Genomic DNA, 16302 nt, shown 5'->3' on the forward strand with positions numbered 1-16302 from the left:
AATGACCATGTTGTTCTTAGGTCATTTTTTAGGTCTTGGTATTTTGAGATCTTTCCCCTTTCAGCTCGATTCAGGCCGTAGTCATTGGGGACTGTCACATCAATGATTTTGGCTGTTTTCTCTTGCTTGTTCCAGATGACAATATCAGGTTTGATTGCACCTCCTTCTATGTGTCTTCCTGCTGGGATCTCTTTGTCGTAGAAGATCGTTATTTTTCCATTGGATGAGACTGGTGTTGGCTCGTGCTCCCAGACATGTTCTTTGACTTCCAACTCCAGTTCCTTGCAGATCTTCCAGTGGAGATATTGACAGATCTTGTTATGTCTGGATGTATAATGCCCATCTGCCATGAGGATCTGGCATGCTGATGTTAGATGGTTTACACTCTCAACAGCTGTATGACAGAATCGGCATTTATCATTTTGTGAGATCCCTGCCATTTTTTTGAAGCCATTAGTTAGAAGTCCCTGATCTTGTGCTCCAATCAGAATTCTTTCTCCATCAAAACCAAGTTTTCCATTTTTTAGCCACTGCATTGATCCAACTTTGTCGATGTATTCCTTTTCGAGTTCTTCTTGGAAACGTCCGGCTCTTTTGTGTTGTTTCCATCTTTCCACTCGATGTTTTCCTTCTTTTTTGCAGTATTGTTCTCTGGTCTGTCTTGCAAGTTTTGTTGCAGGCGTGAGACTGTTGCTTTTTCTCTCTTGTAGAAGTTCTCCGCCAAAGTTTTTTGCCAGTTTAGTGATTGAGGTCCGTTCACTTATGGCCTTGTGGTGTTGTGTGACCGTTTTTATGATTTCTTCTTCAGAGCTCTTTAAGTACTGGCCAATACTTATTATCAATGCTCTGTAGGCCTGGTTGATTTCAGTAAGACCCATACCGCCTTCTCTGCGAGGTAGGTATATTCTGTCCATGCACTGATTTCTGTATGTGATTTTGTGGAGGGTGAGCATTTTTCTGGTTTTTGTGTCCAATTTGTTAAGTTCGTATTGTGGCCAGTTCACTATGCCAAATCCATAGGTCACCACTGGTATTGCAAACTGGTTTATGGCTGTGATTTTATTTTTTGGTGTCAGTTGTGTTTTGCAGATCTTTTTTAAGCGGTTTAGGTATTCTTTTGTTGTTTTTGTTCTCATTTTCTTGTGTTCAATTGAATTACTTTGTTCAATTCCCAAGTATTCGTATGTGGAGTCTGCAGCCAGGTCTGCAATGTAGCTCCCTTCATCCAATTGTATGTTTTCGGTTTTTGTCTTTTTTCCTTTTGTCATTGTGCATTTTGAGCATTTATCCAGTCCAAATTCCATGCCAATGTCTTTTGAGAACTTATGGGCAGTTTCCACGAGTTGAGTGAGTCCGTTTTTTGTGTTGGCATAGATTTTCAAATCATCCATGAACAACAGATGGTTCACAAGTTTTTGGTTTTCCTTTCCTTTGTCTTTACTTAAGTCATATCCAATGTCTTGCTCCTTCAGGATCTTGCTGAGCGGGTCCATGATTAAGCAGAATAAGAGAGGTGAAAGGCTGTCTCCTTGAAGTATCCCTCTCTGAACTCGTACGTCTGGGATTGTTATTTGTCCCTCTGTGTGATTGAGGGTGATGGTGGTGTTCCAATTGTTCATTTGTGCTTTCAGGAAGGTTCTTATTTTCTCATTGATGTTGTATAGTTCTAAGCACCTCAAGATCCAGGAGTGTGGTACACTGTCAAATGCCTTTTTGTAATCAATCCAAGCCATGCTGAGGTTCCTCTGCCTTGTTTTGCAGTCCTCCAGGATAGCTTTGTCTGTCAGTAACTGGTCTTTAGCTCCTAATCTTCTTTTGGAACATCCTTTCTGTTCATTTTCCAGGTAGCCACCATTGTCAAGATGTTCATAAATCGCATCAGCTATGATTCCTGTCAGCCATTTGTATGTTGTTGTTAGGCAGCAGATGGGTCTGTACTTGTTGGGAAGCTGTGTTTCCTTGGTCTTTGGAATTAGGCTTGTGTTCCCTGTCGTTAGCCAGTCTGGTGTGTCCTCTTCTCCGTTCAATATTTTTGTGAAAGCCACAGCATAATGTTGGTGTAATGCTGTCAGTCTTTTCAGCCAAAAATTTGGGATTTTGTCGATGCTAGGTGCCTTGAAGTTACTGTATTCACTCATTTTCTTTCTGATCTCTTCTTCATTGATTACAATTGCTGGCATTTGTTGTTTGTCTTTGTTTTTCTGTTGTATTTTTTCAATCCACTCAGCCTCTTGGTGTTGTTTTGGGTCTTCAAAGAGTGGTCTCCAAAATTTTTCAATTTCCTTTCTCTCAGGTGGTTGTTGTACTTCTATTGTGTCATTTGCCAGCTTTCTGTACACTAGTCTGGGGTTTGTTGCAAATAGTTTGTTTATCTGTTTTGCTTGTATTTTCTTGTCTTTATTCCTAATTTGTGCTGCAAAAGCTTTTACTAAGGCTTGATGTTCAGCCAGCCTTCCACCTAGAAGTTTGTCTTCAACATTGTATTTTCTTTTAATGCGATTTATTTTTTTTAGAAGATTCTTTTTGTGGTTCTTGTTTCCCAAAAATGTGGCCATTTGGGAGATCTCTGCTCTTAGGCAGCTGATTTTTTGTTGTAATTTCTTTTTCCATCGTGGCATGATATTCTTTTTCTTATTTGTGGTACTGTTTCTCTCCAAATCTTGTGGGGCTAATTTACTTTGTATGTACCATGCCGCTCCATAATTTACAGAGTTTAACTCTGTCAATGTGGCTCCTCTTGGGACCAGTTTGGTCAGTCCTATGTTAACTTTTTGAAGGATATTTTTGAATTTTTTATTCTCTTTTAGTTTAGTCAGCTTTGGGCGCTCTTTCATGTCCATTTTTCTTGTTTCTTCAATCTTATTTGCCAATTCCTCTTCTAGTTCCTGCTGTTCTGGGTCTGTGTGCACCTGTGAATTATTTTGTAGATGAGCTGTTGAGTTGTTCGCTTTTTCGGTGGGCAATGAGTTGCTCATTTTTTCAGGGGGCAGTGAGTTGTTCATTTTTTCGGGAGGCAGTAAATGGTTTGGTTTTTCGTGAGGCAGTGAGTGGTTCGGTTTTTCGGGAGGCAGTGAGTGGTTCGGTTTTTCGGGAGGCAGTGAGTGGTTCGGTTTTTCGTGAGGCAGTGAGTGGTTCGGTTTTTCGTGAGGCAGTGAGTGGTTCAGTTTTTCGTGAGGCAGTGAGTGGTTCGGTTTTTCGGGAGGCAGTGAGTTGTTCGGTTTTTCGGGATGCATTGAGTTGTTCGGTTTTTCGGGAGGCATTGAGTTGTTCGGTTTTTCGGGAGGCATTGAGTTGTTCGGTTTTTCGGGAGGCATTGAGTTGTTCGGTTTTTCGGGAGGCATTGAGTTGTTCGGTTTTTCGGGAGGCATTGAGTTGTTCGGTTTTTTGGGAGGCAGTAAATGGTTTGGTTTTTCGGGAGGCGGTGAATGGTTCGTTTTTTCGGGGGGTAGTGAGTTGCTCGTTTTTTGGGGGGGCAATGACTTGTTCATTTTTCGGGAGGCAATAAATGGTTCGGTTTTTCGGGAGGCAGTGGATGGTTTGTTTTTTCGGGGATAAACTTTTTTTGAGGGCAATCATTTTTTGGTGGTGTAATGGGTTGCGTCAGAGGGCAGATGCCTTCTCTTATCATTTTCTCAACCTCCTGTTGCATTGTTTTTATTTCATTATCTGAGAAATGTTTTTGTTTGATAAAGTTTGATTTTTGGGTTGTGAGATTCTTACAAGTGATGTCTTTCTTACTTGGGCAGTGGTGGTGGAATATTTTTTGCCATTCTTTGGATGTCTTTGTCTGATTTTTGGGGTATTTTATTTTGGCATATTCTTTTGCCCACAACAGTATCCATTCTTCCTCCCTCTTCCACTGACTCCTTTTAAACTGTAGTTGCTTCCCTTTATCCAGCAACTGATAGTCTTTTATCGCTTCCTTTTGGGCTTCTTCCTTTATTTTTTTTGCTTCCTCAGTCGTCAGATATTTTGCGATCTGTGAGGCAATCGATTCCAGTTTTGCGGTAGTTGTGGCTTCTTTCTTTTGTGTAGGTAAATCCGCTTCTTTTATGCGTTCCTCAAATACTGCTTTTTTCTTTCTGCCCCACTTCTCATGCCTTGAGTAAGTGAAGCAGTGAAAGATCTTTTTTTTCTCTTCAATGGTCCAATTAACTGTGGTGTAGTTTCGCTTGTTTCTTTTGGCCCATTGATGCTGTTGTTGCTGGAGTCCAGGATCAGAACTATGCTGATCTGGTGGATTATCCAGCTGAGTGTTCTTCTGTTTAGTTCCAGAACTGTCTGAACTCCTGCTACTGGTATCTGGTTGTAAATGACTGTTTGGACCCGAGTTGCTTGCATGCATGTCCTGTATGAATTCTCATGTGTGTGTTCAGGTTGCTCTTTCGTCCAAATGATTGACCACACTCAGAACAGCCAAATGCTTTTTGCCCTGTATGAGTTATCATGTGTGTGTTCAGGCTGCTCTTTAGTCCAAATCTTTTTCCACACTCAGCACAGACAAATGGTTTTTGCACTGTATGAATTACCATGTGTCTTTTGAGGTTGCTCTTTATTCCAAATCCTTTTCCACACTCAGAACAGACAAATGGTTTTTGCCTTGTATGAGTTATCATGTGTGTGTTAAGATTGACCCTTTGTCCAAATGTTTGACCACACTCGGAACAGACAAATGGATTTTGTCCTGTATGAATTATCATGTGTGTGTTGAGGTTGCCCTTTCGCCCAAATCGTTGACCACACTCAGAACAGATGAATGCTTTTTGTCCTGTATGAATTATCATGTGTCTGTTCAGGTGGCTCTTTTGCCCAAATCTTTGACCACACTCTGAACAGACAAATGCTTTTTGCCCTGTGTGAATTATCATGTGTCTGATCAGGTGGCCCTTTTGCCCAAATCGTAGACCACACTCAGAACAGACAAATGCTTTTTGCCCTGTATGAATTATCATGTGTGTGTTCAGAGTGCACTTTTGTCCAAATCTATGACCACACTCAGAACAGACAAATGGTTTTTGTCCTGTCTGAATTCTGTGTTTTTTCAGAGGGCCCTTCTGTTTCTGTCTTTTACTCTGATCAGAACAGCTAAATGGTTTTCTGCTTGCTTGCCTCTCATTTTGTTGCTCTGAGTTGTTGACGTGACCAGATGTTTTTCCATGTTTTTTAGAGCATTTAAATTGTTTCTTATCAGTGTTACCTGAATGAATATTGGTATTCTTCCAAGAGTTAAAACTCGATCGAGGTTCTCTGTTCTGTTTCCAGTCATAACTGTCATCAGTATCCGTTCCAGAACTGTCTGAACTCCTGCCACTGGTATCTGGTTGTAAATGACTGTTTGGACCTGAGTTACTGGCTGGTTGTGGGCCTCCATTGTCCTCTCCATCAGCTTCCGCTGTCAGTGTTCTGTGTGCAGATGAGCTGCTGGCTACAGGCTCGGCCTCTGTGCTCTCATCACTTCGGCTTTGATGACACTGTGACGACTCTTGTTTTTCATCATCATTTTCAATATTCACAGGGACAGCAGTGAAACCAAACTTGGTGGGATCTGCTTCCTCCAGCTGCTGAAGCTGATCTCCCTGCTGACTTATCCACAGTTTCTCTTCTTCTTTAATATCCTCTTGGTCAACACTCAGATTCCATTCCTGGTGTTCAGGGAGAGTTTCTTCTTTAATCACCAACAACGGCTGCATGTCTGCAAAACAACAAATGAAGAGTAAATGTTTCAACACTCATTAAAATAAAGTATCAGGGTAAAGAGTTTAACTTGATGACATTAAGTTATAGGGCACCGCACTCTCGTTTGAACCCTGCACAATATTGTGGGATTTGACCACTTACGCTGGTCCCGTTGTGCAATATATACACACACAACATAACTTCACATGGAAAAATAGTGTACTGTTTTATTTTCGGCTGCAATCACCGAAGCAGTCACGGAAAGTCACGTACCACTTCACTTACCAGTGGCGAAGGGAAGACGAGGCAAATGGGAGACTTTGTGTTGGTAAGTGTGAGCCTACACAGCCAACCAGAGTAGCTGTGGTCTCTCGCCTGCAAAACCGCCTTGACATGTTTTGAGCTCTGGGTCATAAACAAACAATTTTGCACATAATTTATTCCAGATGTCCACTTTCCCACCGCATAGTCACTTTTTCTTTGCATTTTCACTTTGTTTACATGGAATTTGCCCAAAACTTAGAGAAAATGCCAAGTTTTTTCCCCGGAAGTAGAGAAATTACATCATATGAATCATATTTTACCCCTTTAGCGCCCACCCTCAAACAAGACTGCAGGGCCCAATTGCACTAATGGAACTGATGAAGTGGATTTTTTTTTTCTTTGTCTTCTGCAACTGACTATTGTCATGCTTTATTCTCTGGATTGCCACAAAATACTATAGGATGTCCACAGATGGTACTGAATAGTGCTGCTCAAGTTTTGATGAAAAGCAAAACATTTGATCACAGCCATTCTGGCTTCCCTTCACTGGCACCATGTGCCTCAAAGAACAGATTTCAAGCTTTTGTTGCTGACATATAAGGCTCTAAACGGTCATGAACTCAACTGTCTTGTTGAACTTGCTTCATCCTTATGTGCCTCCTTGAGTCCTTGAGCAGAGACTTGTTCTGTGTCTCAAGGGTTAAAAAGAAGTCAGCAGGCTGCAGAGCCTTTTCTTGCCATGCTAGTATGTTGTGGAACAGGCTGCATTTGAAGTGTGACTTTATTGCTGCGTTCACACCGGGCGTGATCAGACGCTACAAATTCGCGGGGGTCGCGTGGCAACGGACGCGCCACCATTGCCCGGTGTGTCGCTCTGCTTTTGCTGTGAAAATTCGCCCCAGTGCATCATCAAATAGGAGGAGCTTCCATTCCGCTCGCCGGCTCCGGTTGTCAGTCAAGTTAACATGACGGACCTTGATCACATGGAGCGAGTTGTTGTGGAAAGCTGACAAATGTCATGAGATATTCTCAATTCAGGGAGTATCATTATTTGCTGCAGGAGCTGTGTCTGGATGACGGCCGCTTTCAGCGGTCCTTCCGCCTCTGCGGGACCCAGTTTGAGGACCTCCTGTCCCGTTCACGCGCGCACATGTAAACAATTAAAAAAGAAAAAAAAAGAAAACTCTGCTGCCTGCTGTGTGGCTGCAGCTCGCTCTTCTCCCAAAAGCTGTCATAACTGTGTTTAGAAACCAGTTATCATACATCTGTGTAGTTAATTAATAAAATATTCTCCACAGACGATTCGCTCGTGCACGTGCACGTAAAAAAAAAAAACACGCCAATCGCTCAAAATCGCTTCACTCGTGTCACTTCATTCGTCACGTCCATTGCGTCACGCTGCGTGACTTGGCGCCAAAATGCGTCGTTCCATAGGGATTACATGGCAACCTGTCACTGCTGTCATTCACGTCGCGCCCGGTGTGAACGCAGCATAAGACTATTTTTAAAACATACTTTCTGTTGATTGTAATTAGTTGTATTTTTTTTTATCTTTTCATTATTTTTGTTTGTTGTACTTGATATTTTTGTGTTTTTAATCATTTTTATTTTGGGATATGGGATCTTTGTTTCATGTTCATCTGCAGCCATGTTCAGCACTTTGTTGATTTTTTTTTTCACCATTTAAAATGCTTTGTAAATTTAATATTACTCCCCAGGGTAGCATGGTGGCTTAGTGGGTAGCACTGTTGTCTCACAGCAAGAAGGTCATGGGATCAATTCCCACTTTTGGCCTTTCTGTATGGAGTTTGCATGTTCTCACAATGTTTGTGTGGTTTCTCTCCGGGTGCTGCAGCTTCCTCCCACATCTAAAGACATGCATGTTAGGTGAACAGAAAACTTTAAACTCCGAGTGCCCCCCCCCCCAAAAAAAAACGGTCAAATTTTGCACAAACAGCCAGTTTTTCTTATGTTATTACTACTTTTAATATTTTAGAAGTGCCCTTGAAATTGCAATCGACATCAAAAGACTGCAGGCTACAATATAAGGGTGATTCTTAGACTACAGGCACTTATTATGTCCTTTGATCATATTGTATTAAAAACAGAAAAAAAGGGGAAATTTCACACTTTTATAGTTATCTTTACAATGAAAGTGTTTTAAGGAATTTGTTCTAGTAGTCTATGATGACTTTTTCACCTTTTTTCAGCAAATATTGCCGTTTTGTGCTTGTCCCACACCCACACTTTTGATCTTCAATGATAAAAATGAATGGTAAAGAAACGTTTTTTCTAATGTTTTAAAATATCTCTGAATAAAATATCAGTAAAATAATCAAAACATAATTGGGATATTCAATGTCATACAACTGTTGTGATTTTTTTTAAACAAAATGTAGTTGTCCCACACTATTGCCGTAATTTCCACCACAACACTGTAATGTCCTTTTAAACAGTTTGTATGAAAGATTGTTTGGGTAGTTTCTATGGAGATAAACAGTGACATCAGAGCACATGTATATAGCGCCAAATCACAACAAACAGTTGCCCCAAGGCGCTTTATATTGTAAGGCAATGGTGTGGTGGAAATTACATTTACAAGGCCAATAGTGCCCGTAGTTAAAGAATCACCCATAACTCTTACACAAAACATCCACAAATTGCAAATTTAAATAAACATGCCCTCACATGTTAAATGTCTGTGATTAGACACTATATTAATCTGTGTTTTAGGGAGAAATGATTAGCTCTTTTATTAAGATGCACATTTGTCTCAACATTCAGCTAAACATTTAGCTTGATGTTTTGTAAAACCACCTAAACCATTTCTGCATTTTTAAAGGTTTGAGTGGTCTCACCATTTTCTGACTTATTTATATCTGTTGTCAACTGTCAGTCATATTGACTCGGGTGTAGCAGAAAAAAGATGATCTTGTTTGACTGTGTGGATCAATCTTAGATTTACATCCTCTGTGACATTTCTGACATATGATGGCAGATGCCCACTGTAGATGCCAGTGATTCTACAGTGCTGACCTTCCTTCTGGCCCTGGTTTCATGGTTATAGTTTCTGATGACAGTCTGTCCATTTGTGAGTCCTTGTGATATTTGTTCCTGAATCTTTTTTGTTTTGTTTTTTCCTGTTTGTAAGTGACCCGTTATCTGATCTCACAGCAGTCATATCACCAGTGATGAAATAGAAAGCAGAATGAAATCAGAACTGAATCTGTTCTCCGAGCACATACACAAAGGAAGGTAACAGGAACAAAGATGAAAAACAAAGATAAAACAAAATAAAAAAAAAAACACAAAAACTATGGCTTTACTTAACATTTGCCCCTCAAAATGCAGGCAACAGTGTTTCAGAGGGCTATAAATGTAAAATGTTACTTTGGTCCCGGCCTTCCCTATAATAATTGCGCCTGGAGAGCTGCTGCACTGCTGTGGTCAGACTAGACCGCTACGACAGTGGGATAAGTGCTCCACGACGGAACGGAGGACGCCTCATTTTGGGGAAAACAGCTTTTTTTCCCAGATGAGGTTGTAGTTTGTTTTACAACGTTTGGAAAGAGGTGTCATTTGATTTAAAACAGCAATTCGCTGGGAAGTTACTGACTGCGGAATGATCTGTCTTTCCACCTCAGCAGAGAGCTGCAGCAAATCCCGCAACATACAGAGCCACAGAGTGGAGGATATTATCATTAGTATTAATATTTTCATGAGGGACAGTAACTTTAGTTTAGGAACCACAGAAGCGGGAGATATTAAGGTTCCAGTCCACGGCAGAGAACCACGTTGTTAGCGGCACCACAAAAAAGGCACGTTAATGACAAAGGAATAAAAACTGTCCGTGCGAAGCGGTGGACGATTCTCGCAGAAAATAAATTAGTCCTGTTTAGAGACTTTAATCAGCAGAAAAGGCAGAAATGGCTTTGATACAGGTTGATGAATAAATTGTGGACGTGCTGCTTCTACATCAGAACCAGCGGCTCCACAATCAACAGAGAAATCACCATCTCTTGCACACCCTCAAAAACAACATAACAAACGGCCCAACTGCAGTGTAATTTTTTTTTATTATAACAGCGTAATGGACTGTTACGCTGTTATAATTCTGGTGAGAACCCTGAGCTCACTAAATAATTGCACCTCAGGGCTAAACCCTGGTAAGCTTCTGTTAGTGGAGGGCCTAAACCTTGACTGGTTGTCTTCAGCCTCAGACAGCCTAAAATCTGTGATTCAATGAATCTAAATCAGTTAATTGACAGTCCAACTCGGCCCAATATCAGACATCCTTCCAGATCGTTGCTCCTTGATTTAATAATGACAAACACCCCCAACAATATCCTGAAGTCTGAGTTTTTGGGAATGATCATTGTGCAATTGCAGAAGTCAGGGATACCAAGCTACCCAAAACCAAAGCACGCACTGTACTTAAAAGAGACTAAACATTTTTGCAAACAGGCTCTCTTTATATGATCTGTCTAAAATTGAGTGGAATCAAATATCTCTCCTAGCTGACGTTGAGCTAACCTGGCAGTTTTTCTATAATGAATTAATCAAGATAATTAATAAACATGCTCCACTACGTAAATTCAGAATTAAAGGGTGGGACAATCTTTAGTTTTCTTCTGAAATTGGAAAAATTTTAAAAGAAAGGGCCAAGGCCTGGTCCAAGGCACAGAAAACTAAAACAGAGGTTGATTGGGTAGCTTTTCATCAGCTCCTCAACTAATGCGCCTTCCTAATTAAGAAGGCTAAATTCAGATTTTTTTAATCCAAAATCGCTGAACACTAAAAAGACCCCAAAAACTTCTGAAAGGTTGTGAGATCTGCTTCCGGTGTCACGTCTTCCAGTGAGCTGCCCAATTTCCTGGTCAACGATTCCATAAACTTGACTGATAAATGTGCCATGTGAGATCACTTTAATGAACATTTCATTAAAGCAGGACATTTGGTAGAGTCCCTCAACACTGGTCCTAAAAAACATTGCTGTAAGCAGTGAACCTGTTGGATTAAGATGTCTCCTATTGATTGCCCATTTCAGTTCAAACCTGTGTGTACCTCTGAGGACAGTAGTGCATTGAAGATGCAAGACCCCACCCCTCCCCAAAAAAAGTTTAGTCCTGATGGCTTGGATCCATTTTTTTCTGAAATTGGCTGCAGACCTGAGAGCCTAAGCACAAAGAAAGTCTGGAAATTTGCCATTGTCGTGCCCATGCTAAAAGGAGGTGAACCTTCAAATGTGAACCATTATAGACTTATCTCAAAATTACACTTTTTGGCAAAATTATTAAAACCGTTGGTCTGTGATCAGTTGAAGGACTTTATAGAAGCAAATAACATTTTAAGCCCTTTCCAGTCTGATTTTAGAAAGCAACATAGTACTACAATTGTTATCCTAAAAGTTTTAGATGATGTATTTGAGGAACTGGACTTTTAAAAGTTGTGTTGCACTATTTCTTAATCCAGAGATTTCTTGATCTTGAGACTCTTGTCCTGCAGTGCGTTGTAACATTGAATCAGAGCTTTTACAGTATGAAATTTTTACTTTTTTTTTTCAGAAAATCATTCTCATCCTACGACAAGTATTCACAAAATTACTGGCTGAATAACTGATTAGTGATCAATGTTTAGTGAACAAACCTGCTTTGCACAAGCGAACTTGAGGATTAAAAGCAGCTTCCAGAACTTTCTGTCCTTTGTTCTCTTCTTTTAAACGATGAATTTCTTCTTCATAATCTGTGATCAATCCTCCTAACAACTCAAATACTTCATCAGCAGCTGTTGGCAGTTGTTTCAGCCTGTCCCTCAGCTGCTGGGCTTTAGACATGTTTGTGGAAAGCCTTTAAAAAGACACAAATAGAGTTATTGACCAAGTGAACTGATGAATCAATCAATCAATTAATTTTATTTATATAGCGCCAAATCACAACAAACAGTTGCCCCAAGGCGCTTTATATTGTAAGGCAAGGCCATACAATAATTACGTAAAAACCCCAACGGTCAAAACGACCCCCTGTGAGCAAGCACTTGGCGACAGTGGGAAGGAAAAACTCCCTTTTAACAGGAAGAAACCTCCAGCAGAACCAGGCTCAGGGAGGGGCAGTCTTCTGCTGGGACTGGTTGGGGCTGAGGGAGAGAACCAGGAAAAAGATATGCTCTGGAGGGGAGCAGAGATCAATCACTAATGATTAAATGCAGAGTGGTGCATACAGAGCAAAAAGAGAAAGAAACACTCAGTGCATCATGGGAACCCCCCAGCAATCTAAGCCTATAGCAGCATAACTAAGGGATGGTTCAGGGTCACCTGATCCAGCCCTAACTATAAGCTTTAGCAAAAAGGAAAGTTTTAAGCCTAATCTTAAAAGTAGAGAGGGTGTCTGTCTCCCTGATCTGAATTGGGAGCTGGTTCCACAGGAGAGGAGCCTGAAAGCTGAAGGTTCTGCCTCCCATTCTACTCTTACAAACCCTAGGAACTACAAGTAATCCTGCAGTCTGAGAGCGAAGTGCTCTACTGGGGTGATATGGTACTATGAGGTCCCTAAGATAAGATGGGACCTGATTATTCAAAACCTTATAAGTAAGAAGAAGAATTTTAAATTCTATTCTAGAATTAACAGGAAGCCAATGAAGAGAGGAAAAGTCTAACCTGAAGCTTTAAGGTGCGTCAAGTCTTTTGCATTTTTAAGAGAACTTCTGAGCTGAGCTTTTCAAATTAAGAGCGAATTTACAGAAAAATCGACTTTTCCTTTTTTCATTATAATTTTCAATGCTCTTAAAGATTACCTTTTATCTAAATTCAAAGATTTTTAATCTGGTTCAAACAAACCTTTTAAAAGCTACTCGGAACCATTTTCAACAAACACCTTCTACCTCTGGGTTCCTGCAAGCCGACAACGGAGCTGATTTCAAACCTGATGGCAAGCAGCGATAACCGCCGGCAAAGCCAGCCGACACAAGCCCTGGCAGGGCTCGAAATAGTATGTGCATGTGCTAGTTTGTGCATGTATTATTCGAGCGGTGCATGTAATTTTATACTGCACTTGCACTGGTCCAAGTAATTTTATCCAAGTTTTATCAACTATAAGCACCAGTAGAATGAACCAATAAAGGAATAAATAAGGAAAAAAAGAATTTCCAGTGTCTTCTCTGTGTTTTATGACTCTCACACATGGAGCGAGTTGCTGTGCTCCATTTGTTGTGTTCGCGCGCACAAATGCAAATAAAGAAAGGGAAAAAAAACTGGCTGGCTGTGGTTCCTCTCTCTCCCCCTCAAACTCTGTCATCATTGTGTTATAAATCAGCCACCATTTGTTTTATTATGCATCTGTGTAGTTAATAAAATTATCTTCACGGAGTTTGCGCACGCACATGGGAAAAAAAACAAAAACAAACAACTCGTTGCCGCTGCTGTATAAAACCCCCTGTGACTGGACTAGTTGGGCTGTTCCCCCCACCCTCCAGGTTATGGTAAAATGGTACATCCCACTTTGCCTCTGGCTTGTCCAGACCTTTTGTGCCTTGTTGAACCTGCAAATTGGTTGAGTTTGTTGCTCCGAACGTGTGCCGTGTGTGCGTGAATATTAACGTGAGTATCCTGTATACTGTTGTCATTACATGTGCTATGTTTAATACTGCACTGCATGATGTAATTGTTAAGTTTGCGTGGTGTTAGTTTGGTTATGGTGGTTTATTTGGCTGTGGGGCATTCGACCATAATGGCGGCGCCCATACAGTCTTCAACCAGAATAAGGGGCCCTCAGTAAAGATGTCTACATTCCTTTGTTAGTAGGGTAGTACATTTTTGTGTCCAGAAGAGGGCGGTATTCTACCACTTATGAGTGGCCTGAATTTGAGTGTGTTTTTCATGCTGGTTTAACATGTAGATTTAGATTGTATTATAATTATTCATTCAATTGTAATTATTTTTTCCTTTTATTGTTTTACAGAAACCACACACACACAAACACTTGTTACTTGCATGTCCTAATAAAGTCCTGGAACCCAAAGGCTGTGGATAAGACGTCATCTCAAGTCTCCTGTACCTTCTGACAGAGGATAGGAATATCCAGCTGTAACTAGCCAGTCAATACACACGCACAACGTTCACAACAATTGGTCCTTTGAGCTGGATCTAGTTGCAGCTATCCTAATGGCGACATCCAGATATGAAGAAGAGCAAAGTGTCCGTCCGAGGAGGGTTCACCAGATCCCAGGACATCTGGATGACTTTCTCCTGACTTATCCATCACAACGGCCAAATCCAGTATACACTGAGGTTGCCAGGAACTTTCCCATGCATCAAACATCTACTCCAATGCATCCACCAGGTGGCATCGACGGGTCAGAGACTGAGAGATGGCAGAGGATGGCGCCATCAAAAATGCAGCACTTCCGTCAGACCAGGAGTACCAGTTTACCTCTGCTCAATGACAGTTCATCTCTGCTCAACGAAGACAGTAATCAACCCATAAGGGACCCAGCTATGGGCAGTTTGGAGGTCATTGCTCCTTTATCGCCATTGCCACAGGACTATAACATGAGTACTGTACAGCCAACCTCTCCTCACACAGTACAGTCTATGGCTATCCCCTCAACTCTACAGTCAACAGTACCGGCTCCTACTATAGCAGGAGTGACCAGAGCCGGCCCAAGGCATACGCCAACTACGCGGTCGCTTAGGGCCTCCACGCTACCAGGGGGCCCCGAGAGCACCGAGACGTTGTGATAAAAAAGTAAATATATACATGAAATTAAAATAATATTTAATAATTTAAATGAAACTGTATTACACCCGAAAAAAATAAATTCATTTTGACAAAATACCAATACTAGGTTAACTGAGGACTCCTGTCACTGTTGCTGCCACCGTTGGGCAAATTTAGATGCACCGCTTGGGTCAGGTGGTCGATGACTAATCGTGAGGAATGAAGTGAGTGCAAGTCATGTCTCAGAAAAGAAATTATCCCTCTGGAGCGGAGAAAAGAAAAAAAGAAGTTGGAAGACGAGAAAAAACAACAAGACAAAGGTAGGTTTGCATGTCCAATATTACAATTTTTGTTGTCATTATTTGCGAGATGCTCTGTTCGTTTAGTGTAAAGTGCTTTAGGTGTCTTAAAGTCAGAGGCGATTGCTCTAAGACTGCAAGGGAAGCTCAGCTTCCCCTAAAATGTCAAAAAATAAGTGATCAAATATATACTGTTGTGTGTACATGTCATTGACTAAATGCGCTACAATGCGCTCAACTTTTGTTCAGAATCAGCTTCTTATCACTGGTAATGACGCGGCTTTCCTCTCACTCAAACCCGCAGCTTCACAGTGCTTTAAACAGTGTAGCGACACAAAGCATGCAGCGAAACGAGACGAGTCATTGGATAAATGCTGGGCTTTTTCACGCCCATCGGACGCTCAGCGTGTCTGGGGGTCTATGGGGCAGTGGGCTGGCCTCCGCTGGCCCGGACGCTCATCTTCTGCATGATGATTGGATAAGCTGTCTGAGGCTGAATCCCTTTTTGATTGACAGCAAAATGAGCGAATCAGTGATCTTTTGGTGTAAACATCCGTGGGAGCATTTTCATTCTGTTCTGAGTTGAACCAGAGACTTTCCTAATCCTCTTAGCGGCATTTTCTTTGTTAAAAACGACTAGCGACAAATTGAGCTTCTGTTTCTGGTGGTTTTTTTTGTAGCTGCTTGTGTTTGGAGACTGACTTCTATCACTCTTTCTGACTTCTATCACAGTTTCTGTCCCTACCGAGCAGCGGGTGCTGCTGAGCCCCTCCACCGTCACAAAGCACTCACAGACGGATACACTTCACACTAGCCTCACGCCAGTCCCAGCTAGCGAGCTAGCTAGGTAGCAAGCTGCACATAATGGCAGACAATTTGAATGTTGTGGACCGGATTTTGGCGAAGCCATTTGATAGTCTTCCTTACGAAGAAAAACTTAGAGTTAAACAGCAAGGCCGATCAACTCCTCAGATTAATTTGGTGCAAAAGGTGGGGAAAAGTAGCTCAGCTCTCAATGGTTTGCAGGCCAAAGTTAAAGCAATAGCCCCCAGTGCAATGTTTGTGCATTGCTATGCACACACATTGCTGTTATGTTGTGGATTTCTATGTTCATTTTGGAGATTAAGTATTCTATTTATTATTTAAGTATTTAATTTTGATTACAACTTTATTTTTCTGTAAGATAATGTGAATGTCATTTGATTCTATTTTGTATTTGGATATTGAACATTTTGCACACCATTGTACATCTGAAAGAAATTAAACTATTTAACATGTTTACTATAAATGCAGTCTCCTGCCTGCTGATGTTACTTTCAAATAGTTAAATTAATGAGCCATACTTATACATC

The 16302-nt window shown here is 41.1% G+C and overlaps 2 long non-coding RNA genes across 2 annotated transcripts; one reads left to right on the plus strand and one right to left on the minus strand.

Annotated features, from left to right (window-relative positions):
- Positions 1-4397: 4397 nt before the first annotated feature.
- On the minus strand, positions 4398-4837 carry LOC117525207. The gene is made up of 2 exons (XR_004564984.1): positions 4635-4837; positions 4398-4466 (listed from the first exon to the last, which is right to left on the minus strand). It is a non-coding gene; the product is annotated as an uncharacterized LOC117525207 (long non-coding RNA).
- On the plus strand, positions 4532-5024 carry LOC117525206. Its single transcript, XR_004564983.1, has 2 exons — positions 4532-4712; positions 4797-5024. It is a non-coding gene; the product is annotated as an uncharacterized LOC117525206 (long non-coding RNA).
- Positions 5025-16302: the final 11278 nt, after the last annotated feature.

Source organism: Thalassophryne amazonica, chromosome 14 (assembly GCF_902500255.1).
Source record: "Thalassophryne amazonica chromosome 14, fThaAma1.1, whole genome shotgun sequence".
In the NCBI taxonomy this organism is placed as follows: Eukaryota; Metazoa; Chordata; class Actinopteri; order Batrachoidiformes; family Batrachoididae; genus Thalassophryne; species Thalassophryne amazonica.